At 30.6% G+C, this 14,821-nt stretch overlaps 1 long non-coding RNA gene and 1 other non-coding gene across 2 annotated transcripts; one reads left to right on the top strand and one right to left on the bottom strand.

Moving 5' to 3' along the window:
* Positions 1 to 403: 403 nt before the first annotated feature.
* Positions 404 to 2,491, bottom strand: LOC128285560 (uncharacterized). The gene is made up of 3 exons (XR_008276024.1): positions 2,378 to 2,491; positions 568 to 840; positions 404 to 489 (listed from the first exon to the last, which is right to left on the bottom strand). It is a non-coding gene; the product is annotated as an uncharacterized LOC128285560 (long non-coding RNA).
* LOC128282061 (small nucleolar RNA R71) lies at positions 767 to 873 on the top strand. Its single transcript, XR_008272351.1, has one exon. It is a non-coding gene; the product is annotated as a small nucleolar RNA R71 (small nucleolar RNA).
* Positions 2,492 to 14,821: the final 12,330 nt, after the last annotated feature.

Raw genomic sequence — 14,821 nt, 5'->3', positions numbered from 1 at the left:
AGATTCCGCTAACACTTTCCCACTCTTTAGTGTAACTACTTTGACATGCTCTCTTGATTTGGTATTACTAAGTAAATTTCCTAGTGATCTTTCCGAGATTAGTTTGGAAAGCTGGCTTATCTGGGTTTCGAGCCCTTAGATCGATGCTTGTTGATTCTTGAGTGCTGTCTCGGCATTTTGGAAGCGAGTTTCTGACACTGATATGAATTTTGAGAGCATCTCCTCAAGGCTTGGTTTTTTCTCTTGTTGATAAGGTGGCTGTTGAAAACCCTGAGGATTTTATTACTTTTGATTCCATTGACCACCCCAGGAGAAATTCGGGTGGTTTCTCCAACCTGCATTATAAGTATTACTGTATGGGTTATTTTGAGATCTAATGTTATTGTTACCCATATAGTTGACTTGTTCCTCTTCGATTGTGGGATTGAAGGATTGATATTCTGTATGCACACCTCCTCCACTCGCGTCACACCTCATTACTGGATGTACCTGTGTAAAACCAAGTAAACCATCAACCTTTTTATTGAGAAGTTCTACCTGATTTGACAGCATAGTAACTGAGTTGACATTATAAATGCCGGCTGTTTTCATTGGCTTTGTCCTCATAACTTGCCACTAATAGTTATTCAGTTACATCTCCTCTATAAACTCATAGGCATCTTCCGGTGTTTTATTGTTGATGGTTCCGCCAGCAGCCGCGTCAACCATTTGCCGAGTTGAGGGATTCAGTCCATTGTGGAATGTTTGCACTTGAAGCCAAAGCGGTAACCCATGGTGAGGGCACCTTCTCAGTAAGTCCTTGTATCTCTCTCATGCATCGTAAAGTGTTTCTAAATCCATCTGTACAAAAGAAGAGATATCATTACGTAATTTAGCCGTTTTAGCCGGCGAAAAGTATTTCAGTAAAAATTTGGATATGAATAATTTTGGATATGATTAATAAATGACATGAATTATCTGTAATTGTTCTGTAAACTCCGATAATGCTCCGTAACCTTGTTTCGGCGACGGATATGGGTTAAGGGTGTTACACTTTAAATTAGTTTATCCCCTCTACCTATCATTATTATTAGCAATATTTAACAATCAATTTGTCAATTAGGGTCTCCTTAATTCATTTTACATCAGTTACTTAGTGTTTTAATAAAACATTTGCACTTCCTTTATGGATTAACAAAACCATCCTTTGTAACAATTTCTTAGTATTATAATTCTCCAAATATTTTCCTCCTCCTTCTCTCCAATCCACATCCTTAATGTTAACTTATATATTTATTAAATCTTTGACTCTTAACATACCATTCCTAGGTGTGACATTAATTAAGGTTTCTTTAATCTCACACATACTCTTATGAAAGTTGTTCATTGAGTGGCAGTCACTAAATTATTTGTATCTTGACATGTAGGGTTCAAAATTAAGTTATGTTTTTTGTTCTTGAAACTAGACTCGAAGAATTTTCTACCATAAAATTTTCAGAATTTTTTTAAGCAAATTGATACATTTTATTCTTTAAATCTTCCCTTCTTCTATTGCTAGGCAACACTAACCCTTTTTCACCAAAAATCTATTATCTTTTAGTACAAGTCTTATATTAAGATATTGTTTGTTTCCTTTTGAAAATAGACTCATTAATATTTTTCAAAATTTTAATTTTTCTCCTAAACATTTTTTTTACAATTTATAATGATTTTTCAAAATTAGAATAGTGAAATCCAAAATCATTCTGACCTTGTGTCACATAAATTATTATATCTCACAATATACAATTCCGTTTCTTATATCGTTTCTTATATGTGAAACTAGACTCAATTATCTTTAATTCCATATTTTATTTAACCTCTCATTCAAATTTTAAAATTTTTGGTCAATTTTCAAAGTGAAACCACTACTATTGTCCAAAACTGTTTGGTGCTAATATTTACTTTTTCAAGATTCTTTGCATTAATTTTCATTTAGTCACACAAAACCATTATACTTTTAATTATCATCCAATTTAATCTTTATATCTCACTTATCATTAACATATAGCTTTAAAATAACTTTTCTTATTTCAATTATAATTTTCATAACTTTTACAATTTAATCCTTAGCATCATGACAATTCATCATCTAATATAATTTCACTATAAAATCATTTTCTAACTAGTTCACTAGCACTCAACATTTCATTTTAAACTGTCTAACACAATACTATTTCTTACACACAAACTTTTGTACACTTTACAATTTAATCATTTTCCTACTACTTCAATGTACTAATTTAAATTCATACATATTATTTGCATATTCACAATTAATTAGATCAATTTAGTATATTCTATACTTGGTTTAAATTAAAAAAAGATAGAAATATTGAAGAAATATTGAAGTACTTACCTCAATTGCTTGTATTCTTTACAATCCCTTATTTTCTCTCTCCTTTAAGACAACCATGGATGCTTATCTTATGGAATTGATATAGCTACTACTCTTTTCTATTAATTCCATTTACTACTTATGGAGAAATTTTGAAGGTTGGAGCTTAATTGGTATGCTTATCTTATGGAATTGATATAGCTACTACTCTTTTCTATTAATTCCATTTACTACTTATGGAGAAATTTTGAAGGTTGGAGCTTAATTGGTTAAGAAACGGTTAAGTTAATAGCCATAGGGGGTAACGTGAGAACCATTGGGTGATGCCTGATTTATAGCCCTTTTCCCTTCATTTCTCTCAATTTCTCTAGACTTTTCTATATAAAAATCTAATTAAAATATCTTTTAAATTAATTATTTACACTTTGACTCTCTAATCATATTTTGCCACCAATTTTAATCCTTAATCATTAAGTCTCTACAATTATCCTATCCAATACTTACCATTTTTACATCTTTATTTTTATACAACCCCATAGATGATTCATTTTTTCTTTTGGTAAATTTCCTCCTCTAGTCCCTCCTCTTTTTCCCTTCAATTCCATTTTAACTTTAAAATTTCTCACTTTAGTCCCAATATTTTTCACTCTCTTACAATTTAGTCAATACCTTGGATTTATTTATCTTAATATGTATATTTTTCCTATCATTTTCAATACTTGTTTTTAATGTCTCATAACACTGATAACCCTTATTTTTTGGCTTTCTCAAATTATGATTGGTTTATCAGTTATTTGTCACTGTTTTGAACTCCGAAAATTTTAGGGATGTTACAATCGCAACATTAAACTTGCAATTGGAGGGTTTGCTAACGGAAGTACTCACCAAATACAAGAGTTTGCCAAACGCCAATGCTCACCAAATACAAATTAAGAGTCCACAATATGGCAGAACAAAATGAAAAATCTAAAAAAGATATGCCAATACTATAACTAGCCTAATCTCGTTATTTAAACTAGCTTACGCGCAATTCCTTTACCGTACACACTTCGCCAACAGCCAAAAATGCATATGTGAAAGCTTAGGGTGTAACAGATTCAATATTCAATCATATCATAAATATCTATATATTATTATAAACAAATAAATTTGAGCATTAATCTAGCTTACAAAATAGGACCAAATTGTAAAGTTTCAAAATTTTTGAAAAGGTATTGATACTTTTGATAAGTACTGATACTATTTCTAACTTTGAAGTTTTGAGAAATTGATAAAAAATGACAAATATTGATGCTTGTTCTAAAGTATCGTTACTTTATGATGGTATCAATATCATTTAAGGTTTGATGTTTTGAAAATTTAATAAAATTTATGAAGTATCGATACCCAATCATATTGAATCGATACTATTAATTTTGAAAAAAAAAAAAACTTCGTTTTCATCCTACTTTATGCCAACAACAACTTATACAATAAGTGCATAAATGCACATTTATACCTACACCAAACTAATACAAAAACATACCTAAATAATCATATTTCAATCAATTTGCATCATTCAACCCAATATGCCAAATTTGGCACTAAAACAACCATTCAACATATGTCAATTCTACCTATACAATTTCAACTAATTCAATCATACATTTAACCACTAAATACCAGCATTTCACCATACCATTTCAAGTTCAAACATACCCTTTGAGAGTCATTCAAAATCACAACAATTTACCAAATCAAACACATATACACATGAGCACTAGCCTTTCCAAAATCAAGTATTATTTAATGTTCAATTCAAACTATCTTCCACAGTTAGCATATATATATTAACAACTATGTACATGCCACATAATCAAACTGAAACAATCAAAAGTTTACCGATTAGATAGTTGGATAGTGTGAGCTTCGAGGTGATCTGACTGGCACATTTCAAAAACTGATAATCTATAAAGAAAAGGAAGACAATGGTAAACATTTTGAATGCTTAAAGGTTAAATGAAATTACTGAACTTACCTTGATAATTCAACAATTTAAGCTATTAAAACATATTGAAAATAAGCTTGGTAATCTGTTGGCATCCTATTGATTTCATATACACATCAACAAGTACATTTAGGGTTAGATCATTTATAAGATAAAAGCTCATAACATGATTTTAACATTCATCATATAACATGTATTAACCTATCATGAACCATTTGCTTACACAAATAATTTCACTCAAAAATAATTCATTCATTCTTTCAATATATCTTCCATTTAACTTCGATTTTTTTCCCGGAGAACTATAGAAAATTTAACTCGGATACATGGGACTAATTTGCTCACACAAGATGACATATTCGGGCTACTGACACTAGCTTCATATTAAGGTTCGATGCTACTTACAATAACTTCAGAGAATCTGCAACATATGTTGGATCTCAAGGCATCGTTGTAACGCCCCCTTTACCCGAGACCGTCGCCGGAGTCGAGCACGAGGCATTACTAAACTTATTTGAACACTTAAACAAATTTAAACAATTTATATCACACTTTCCAGACAAGCTGTCCAACTGCGTTACAGATGCAAAAAAAATCATATTTCGAGTTACAAAACTCGAAATCCAAATCCGTAAATTTTCCCTAAATCTAGGCTCATATATCTACTTACTAATTTTTTTCTAGAATTTTTGGTTGGGCCAATTAGTACAGTTTATTAGTTGAAGTCTCCCCTGTTTCAGGGTTCGGCTGCTCTGACCCCTGTTCACTACGAACCAAATTTCTCCATGTACAGAATTCAAATAACCAATACGTTTATTTCTATTAAAAATAGACTAAATAAGGAATCCATGCATATATAGTATGACTCCTAATTAATTGTTTACAATTTTAATGATTTTACAAATCAGAACAGGGGAGTTCAAAATCACTCTGACCTTGTCTCACAAAAATTCAAATATCTCCTGATATGAAAGCCTTTTGCTTACACTGTTTCTTCTATGTGAAACTAGATTCAATAAGATTTAATTTCATATTTTATTCAACCTCTAATTAGATTTTCATGATTTATGGTAAATTTTCAAACTCAAACTACTGCTACTAACCAAAAACTGTTTTAGTACAAAATGTTGTTAACTAGTTTATAACATCTTTACTTCACTTCATTTAAACTCTATACATGCCATATAAATCTTCAAACATAAAACAAAAGCTACGGAATTGATCTGGATAGTGTGCTTTGTTGTGTTGATTCGATCTACCCACTTCACTTCAAGTCAATCTACATAAAAATATTAAACACACACAAGTAAGCTTATTGAAGCTTAGTAAGTTCATAGGTTAAAAGTAATACTTACCAAACATAATATTTCCAAACAATACCAAAACATTTACTAAAGTTTCTGCGATTCACAACCATTGTTATAATAATTCACATAGTTGAGCTCAACAAGAACAACTACTCAATCTCTTTCATTTGGATCACTTCTCTTTTATTTCTTATAATCAAATTAGGAAGCGGCTTACGAAATTGAGTACGTCGTTGCTCAATGCCACGATTCACAACTCAGTATGGTTTTCCTCATTGAAATACCATACCTACATTTTCAACTCGGTATGGGAAATGCCAAACCTACATTTCTTAACTCAAGTATGGATTTGATAATACCATACCTACATTTCACATACTCAAGATGGATAATACCATACCTACATTTCACAACTTAGTATGGATGATACCATACCTACATTTCACACTTTGCCATGGAACAACCATGGTCTTATCCGTCAATTCATCACAAGTCACGATCTGAGCGTTACTCAATCCTGCGTTTTCCTAATTTGCATTTCCACATTTATTCTTTCATTAACAAAATCTACACAATCCCACAGCAAATTAGTATATAATAACACATTATAAACTTCAATCATTCACAAATAAACATCTAAATTCAACCATATGAACTTACGGCTAATTTGTAGAAGATATTGAAATTTTGGGACTATTCCGCAACTTTTTCTTTTCCTCGTTCTTCTTTGGATTCTTGATCTATAATATAAAATATTTCTACTCATTAGCATTTATTTGATTTCTATTTCACTTCACAATTTATGCTGTTCAAATTTCGAAATTGCACTTTTACCCCAAAATTTACAGTTTTCACAATTTAGTCCCTACTCAATTCACCCATCAATTGAACTAATTTTTCTCAATTAACACTTTATTTTATCATTATAAACTATTTCAAAACCTTTTATATTCTGAATTTCAACAGCAACCTTCAATTCACAACTTTTTCACAATTAGGTCCTAAATATCATTTCCTATCAAAATCACTTAATAAAACCACCTTAATATGAAATTAGAACTTAAATTTCATAATAATTCATCATAAAATTCCCATATCCATCCAAGGTAACTTCCAATTTCACCCATAAAATCAAAAACTAATGAATTCTACAAGTGGACCTAATTGTAAAAGTCATAAAAACATAAAATTATCAAGAAAAGCAAGAATTAGACTCACATGATGTAAAAATATGAAAACCAGCTTTCTCCAGACCTTCTATGGCGTTTTGGCTGAGAAAATATGAAGAAAAATGTCTAGATTTTTCAATTACATCATTATTTAACTATTAACTTTTATCTATTTCCAATTTTGCCCTTGTTCACATTGTTTTCTTGCTTATTTCATACCCAAACCGTCCAGCCATTAACCTTTGGGTCTAATTGCTCTTTAAATCCATCTTTTTAAATACTTAAGCTATTTACTCACAATTTAACAAATTTTGTGCTATTTTCAATTTAATCCTTTTCAATTAATTAGCCATCCAAACGTTAAAATTTTCTAACGAAACTTTAATACTAACTCAATGACACTCCATAAATATTTATAAAAATATTTATAGCTCGATTTTCAACTTTGAGGTCTCGATACCTCATTTTTGACCCGTTTGACCTAATAAATTCTTTTAATTCACTAATTTCACCATTTCACAAATTCTTCTAAATTCTTACTTGACTCATAAATATTAAATTACTATCTTGTTCAATCTTATTTGTCGAATTTAGTGATCTCAAATCACCATTTCCGACACCACTGAAAATTAGGCCGTTACAATCGTATTAATCCTTGATCAAACACTTGTTTTGATTCTTTTTGATTGAATAATTTTCTTTTTTTTTCCCATTCGGACCTCAATGGCATGCCATTCATATCCTAATCGTTTACTAAGTTCACTCGGGTACTATTACCTTTTTTGTATCATTTCAAGCCTTGTATCATTATTGTATATATACCACTCAATCGTATAAACATTTCACATCAATTTTATACAAAATATTCACTTGTAATACTATATTTCTCATAGTTTATAATTTAGTATTTTAGATGTCAAAACCGTCAATATTACTATTAATCTAAACAAATAGACATTATAATATTATTCAAACATAACATAAATAACATAGTAAGTTCCATATGAACTTAGCTGGCAAAAACAACAACAAACGAAATGTCGAGGACTAATTTGTAATTTTATATTTTCCTTGATTATCCTCCGATTGATTCAAATCTTGATCTATACGATAATTCATTTCAATTTATCAATTCCAATTACCTTATAACATCCTATTATATGAATATGTCAATTCAATTTTATTTTTTGAAAGATTCCTAAAGTTTTGCATTTTATTCAATCTAGTCCTTAAAATCAAAATTGTAATATTTTTCAAATTTGAACATCAATTTCAAAACCGATCTCAATTTCATCCTTTTGAAACCCTCTATTATCTATAATTGTAGAAATATTACACCAATTTTGAAATTCATGTGCTTTAGTCCCGATGTTCAAAAACTAGCAATTAAACTTTATAAACTAGTACCTTTTTCATTTCTAAGTTTAAAATCTAACAAAATAACACCAATTTCATCAAGTATTAAACAATGGAAAGTTTTGAAAACTTTAATAGTTTTACAAATTGATACACTAGCTAGCTAAATCAAGCTCTCAAGACCTAAAAAATATATAAATTATAAGAAAAAGACTTAAAAACACTTGCCAATCCTTGTATGAAAGTTTGAAACTCAAACCCTAACTTTTTCTTCTTTTGTCTCATGAAGAAGATGATAAATATAAACAAATAGTTTCCTTTTCCTTGATTTTGCTTATATACATAGTTTAATAATTAATTAATTAATCATAATCAATTAAACTTAATTGTGTTTAACAATTTAGTGGTTTCCAACCAAAAACCCACCACCGTTTGACATAACAAGGAAGGTTCAATTGCTTGATTGGTCCTTCAATTAATTAAAAATTCATATCAATTAACTTTTACTACTTTTATAATTTAGTTATTGTACCTTAATTAACTATCCAAATGAAAAAAATTAGTGGATCAAATTTTAATTAAACTATATACTAACCTCGTATATTAAATAATAATATTTACGGACTCAGTCATCAGAAATAGGATTTTAAAATCACCATTTCCATACCACTGAAAAACGAGATGTTACATTAGGGTGCTAAAAGATCGATCCTCTGTTCATTATTCTCCAAGGTGTTTATAAGAGAGATCCTCTTGTCCATTGATATGACATATCAGGATATACATTTAACCCCGTTAAACATGTAATGGATAACAACAGACACATATCATGGGATTTTAGGAGTACGAGGTAGTTAAGCTTAAATAAACTCCTTATTGCCTCAAAAGTGTGTTCCCATTTAAACAATATTCACACTTAAATTTGAGTGGATGACTCTATTGAGCAATAACGGGTGGTCATACTTAGAGATACTAAGGTCAAAAGGCCTGTCAGGATGTTATTTCATAGGAAATCAATGTTAGGGTCAACAATTTTTTTACCCTCGTACGATATCACCACTTATTCCATTTTCTTTTTCAATGTCTCTTTTGCATGTTGTCTTTACATATTTTTTGTCTCTTTGTTTTTTTATCTATAAAAACAACTCATGATTTCCTCATCTTTAGATTTGCAGGCTCAACATCCACTTCCTATACTTCTTTCAAGCCATGAGAGAGAGATTTTTTTTTTCTGTCTGATTTTTTTCAAAAATAAAAACTGAAACATTTTAATTTTGACTCTAATTTGTGATTTTTTGCAGAAATAATGGTTTTCAAGGTGAAAATGTGTAGGGGAGATTTTAGGAAGACATTTTTGTTTCTATTCAATGAAAATCTGAATAGCTATCTAGAGTCCTCACCATTGAACACCTATTACGGGACTTGAAGGAATAGAAGTGCATTACTAACTCAACAAAATCACTCAAATGGTGAACCAAATTGTAACACCGCAAACTCGGCCAAGACGTTATGGTCGAATCTGGAAGGTTACAATAATACGTTAAAATCTTTACTTTCAAAAACGTAGCTTGATACGAAATCGAAAGTCAAAGTTTTATAAAACTCATAATTTTGAATAAAATTTTGCAGCAGAAATTTAGAGTTAATAATTTAAAAACCGTGATTTCAATAAGTGAAAACATATTCGCCAATTGGGCATATTCTGAAACATTCGTTATAAATTTTCATAAAACCCATTTCAATTTGCAATGAAAATCCTTAGCTTGTTTTAGTTCTGAAAACTAAAAACTAATTTGCTAATTAGTGCGATTTGTAGTTTTATGCTCGAAAATATTAAATACCGACAAATAAAGCAAAATCCAAAAAAAATCTGAAAACAAAACAAAATTTGAAAACTTAATCCGAAAATTAAAAGCTCGAAAATCTTGATTTACTAACCAAAACAGATCATTTTATGTGAAAACCAATTTGAGCTCCCGTAGGTTGAACCGTCCTAAGTCAAAAGATTACCTAAGACATATTAAACAAACGAATGAGTTAGAAGCTCAGTGTGTGGCTTAACTCGCGTACAATATTTTCTTACTACAACATGCACAATTGCAAATATCAAAACAGAGTTTTACTTTTAGTATTCACATTTGCAAAAGTCATATCAGGATGTCATATATCCAGAAACATTTGTCAAATCAAAATGTCATATTTTCATAATCAAATATCATAACAGAATTCATAATTTCAGAATCAAAATCTCAAACACGTTCTCTTATACAGAATCAGATGTATTTCATAATCGTTTATAGATGCAATCATAGATCCTACCCCCATCCACTACATACCAACTCCGTCCAACCAACCACACAAAATATGTAACGACCCAAAATTTACGGGTATTGGAAAAGTACATTTTTGAGTCTTCGTTTTTGTAAAATGGATTTGTAAATATTTATTAAAAATATTTACGAAGTTAGGAGTGTGGTTAATTAGGTTTTAGCTAGGTGAATTAGCTTGAATTAAGGTTAATTAGATGAAAGGACTAGATTGTAAACAAGGTAAAAGTTGAATTATAGAATATAAAAAGTTAAAGAATTAAATAAGCAATTAAACCATAAATTGACATGTGTGTGGTAAAATAAATTCCATGTGTGTAAATAATAAACATATATTTGTAATAATTAAATAATTACTTATAATTTAAGTAAATATTATTTTATTGTTAAATTATTATTATATTATACTATTATACTAAATAAATAAATAAAACAAAGAAAATAAAATAATAGAAACAATAAGGGCAAACGAAACAGGGGAGAAAAAGGGAAAGAAAAAGAAAGGGAAAATTAGAGTTTTAAAGGTTCAAAGTTTGATTGGTAAGTCAATTTAATCCATTTTCTTGTAATTTTGATGTTTTTAGAATCCTAGAATAAAATACTACTTGATTTATGTTGAAATTTTAGAAGTTAGTGGATTTTTAGATGTTGTTCATGTTGAAAAATTGAAGAATTAGGGGTTAAATTAATAGAATTTCAAGTTAGAATTGAGAAAATGGATTGAATTGTAAAATAAATCATAAGTTTTGAGTAATAGGGATTAAATTGAGAGAATTTCAAAATTATGGATTTATGGTGAAATTAGAGAGATAAATTTAGTTTTAAGTGGTAATTGAATTAAAATATAGAATAAATTGTGAAGAAAATAAAGTTAGTTTTGGTTAGGGACTAAATTGAAATTTAGGAAAAAGTTTGAGTATAAATTGAAATATTCAATGTGAAATTGTGTTGTATTAATGATTTTAAATTGTTTTAATTCTGTAGCTAACGTTGAGCCAGAGACCTCGGCTAAGAAAGGAAAAGACAAGATTAACGAGGAGTAGCTCGAAAATTCTGGTTTGTATTTCTATAATTCGAATTTAATAATTAATTGTTGAATTTATTACTTAATGTGTATGGTAAGTTGATTCAGGTAAGTAATTGATAATGTGATATTGAAAATTTAATGGAATTGAATTTTATGAGCATATGTGAATAGTTGTATTGAAATTATGAGAATTTGTGATTGATGTGGATTTTGATTGAAATTGAATTGAGAAATTGAAAAGTGATTTGAATACCCTATTAACTGTATCAGGCTAAGTCGGATATAGTTGGCATGCCATAGGATTGGAAGTGTTTAGGGTTACTTCGACAAAAAGTCGATGAGACACTGGGTGTCATATTATTACTTCGGATAAATTCGATGAGGTACTAGGTACCAACTTACTTCGGCATGGCCGATGAGACACTGAGTGTCAATCTATTACTTCGAGTTATTCAATGACGCACTGGGTGCCATACTAGTGTGTTTTGGTTGGATCCCTATATTCGCCAAAGTCCGAGTCTTATTAATAGGGGAGAATGAATAAATTGGCAATATGAATGATATTGATCATGAATTTGGAATAGATATTGAATGATATTGATCATGAACTTGGAGTAGACATTGAATTGAATTATTCAAATGGAAAAACATGAATCATGGATTCATGAAAAGAGTAATGTTATTGTTAAATGATATGTGAATCAAAGTGAGAAAAGTTAGTGATGAGAAATGAAAGTTAAATGGATGGATTTAATTATTGATTAGCTAATGTTTTATATGGTTTAAGTGTATACTTATTAATGTTATATTATTTAAAGTATTCGGATTATAGAAATACCACTAAGTTTATAATTAGTATACGGTTTGTTTCCGTGCACAGGTTAGGGTAAAGTCAGAACATTGAATCAGCATCCAAGGCCGATCCCTAACTCATTGTGGTGAAGTACATTTCTTTTTAGTCAATGGCATGGACCTAGGATGTTGTGTTCGTCATTTTGAGAAATGGTTGTAAGTGATGAAATAAGATGATTTTAGTTGGTTATATTTATAAGTTTATGAGTTATGCTGAGATTATAAAATGGTATGTTTTATTTGAAGTATGAATGACTTTAACATATGCAAATTTTACGTTGAAATTTGGTATAAAGTATGAATTGGTTTAAATGAAGTTAAATGAATTGAGTTAGTAAATATTTGTGAGATACCTATGTTGGTACATTGGTTAAATCATTAGGTTGCTTATTTGACATGTTTTAGATATGTTTGAATTTGTTTTGTATTGATTGAATGATTGAATTTTGAGTTGCTTGTTGTTTAAGATTTGCAGGGTTGGTAAACTTGATGAATAAGGCTCATTTTGAGTCCACACGGCCTGACACACAGGTGCGTGATCAGACCGTATGAGACACAAAGCTTACACATGGGTGTGTGGATAGGCCATGTGTCCCCTGCATTTTAAAATTTTCAAAACAGAATGCTCAGAAATCTCCACACGGGCAGAAACACGGGCGTATGTCTCAGTCATGTGAAGCACATGGCCTAGCACATGAGCATATGCTCTGACCATGTGGAAACTGCACTTAATTTTTGTTTAAATTAGAGAGTTACACGGAGTTGGACACGACTTGAAGCACGGGTTTGTCCCTAAGCCACACAAGCGTGTGAGCCCTACACTTAGGAAAAATTTTCTGAACTTCCGATTAAGTCCCAATTTGTTTCTAACACGTGATTTGGGCCTCGAGGGTTCAATAAAGGGACATTATGGCTAAATTATGATGTGTATATTATATTATTATATAATTATTCATATTTTTTTTGAAATGTCTGGTAATGCTCCGTAACCTTGTTCTGGCTACGGATAAGGGTTAAAGGGTCTTACAAAATAGGACTACAAGAGTCCATCCACCCAATCACATCGAGTCATGGTGGTATGCCATTCATAATAGTGCAGCTGAGCTGCCAGACAGATATTGTGGTTTAACCGCCAAAAGTGTAGTAAAATTGCTAGAAACACTTCCTCCATCATATTAAAAAATCCAGCCCAATGCACATGCACAATCGTAATAACATACGTACATATCATATATAAATGGTATGGCATGTATACCTAATCATATTCTTGTAGATCATACATAACAAATTGCTTATTGTAACACCCCTAACTCGTATCCATCACAAGAACAGGGTTACGGAGCATTATCGAGATTTACAGATCGAATAATAGGCATATTATATTATCTAGCAAACATATCTTCAATCATTCATAAAATATCTTATATGAGCCCTCGAGGCCCAAATTACACATTAAAAATAAATCAGGACTAAATCGAGTATTCAGAAAATTTTTCGGAAACATAAAAAATTTTCAAAGGTGTAGGGAACACACGCCCGTTTGGCTCACATGGTCAGGAGACATGCCCATGTCTCAAATCATGTGGGCATTTGAAATAGGGCCACACGACTGTGTCCCAGCCCGTGTCCAAACTTGGGTGCTCTCTAACTTGGGTCACACGGCCAAGCTATATGCCCATGTGCTAAGCCGTGTGAATATTTTGAGCATTCTATTTCTAAATTTTAAAGATGCAGGGGACACACAGCCAAACCACATGCCCATGTGCTAGGCCGTGTGTCACACACAGCTGAGATACACGCCCATGTCTCTACTTGTGTGGACGAAAATAGGCCATATCAAGGCCACATTTCTCACCCATTTAGGTATCAACCTAAACACAACATTTTAACACATCAATATATCACAACAAAGCATTCAAAACAAGCCAAAGTCATGTTTTATATACAATATATCATCACATATACCTTAAATACTCAAACTTACCTATTTAGACTATTTAGCAAATTTTACTAAGGTTTACTACTAACTAAATACCTATAAGCATATATCCATCATAACCACATCACAATTTACTTCATTTCCAAACCAAAATATATATCTAGGTTGATTATGTAAACAAAACATCATTCATAACATCTATACATGTCAACTTTAATCTAATCCACATCAATCCTTATACATGCCATATAAATCATATTGAATGCTTCAAAAACTACCGGAATAAGCTAGATAGTGTGACTTGATGTGCTGATCCAATCTTCTGACCTCTCGAAAATCTACAAAGACATTAAACAACACGAGTAAGCATAATGAAGCTTAGTAAGTTTAATGGGTTAAATATAAATCTTACCGAACCTACTACAAAAAATCAGTTTAAATAAACTTATTCAATGTAAACTCCCTGCCAATCACAACTTCAATCGATGAATACACTCATTT

The sequence above is a fragment of the Gossypium arboreum genome, chromosome 1, assembly GCF_025698485.1.
Source record: "Gossypium arboreum isolate Shixiya-1 chromosome 1, ASM2569848v2, whole genome shotgun sequence".
In the NCBI taxonomy this organism is placed as follows: domain Eukaryota; kingdom Viridiplantae; phylum Streptophyta; class Magnoliopsida; order Malvales; family Malvaceae; genus Gossypium; species Gossypium arboreum.
The sequence above is the reverse complement of the archived record's forward strand: the minus strand, read 5'-3'. Positions and strand labels throughout refer to the sequence as shown.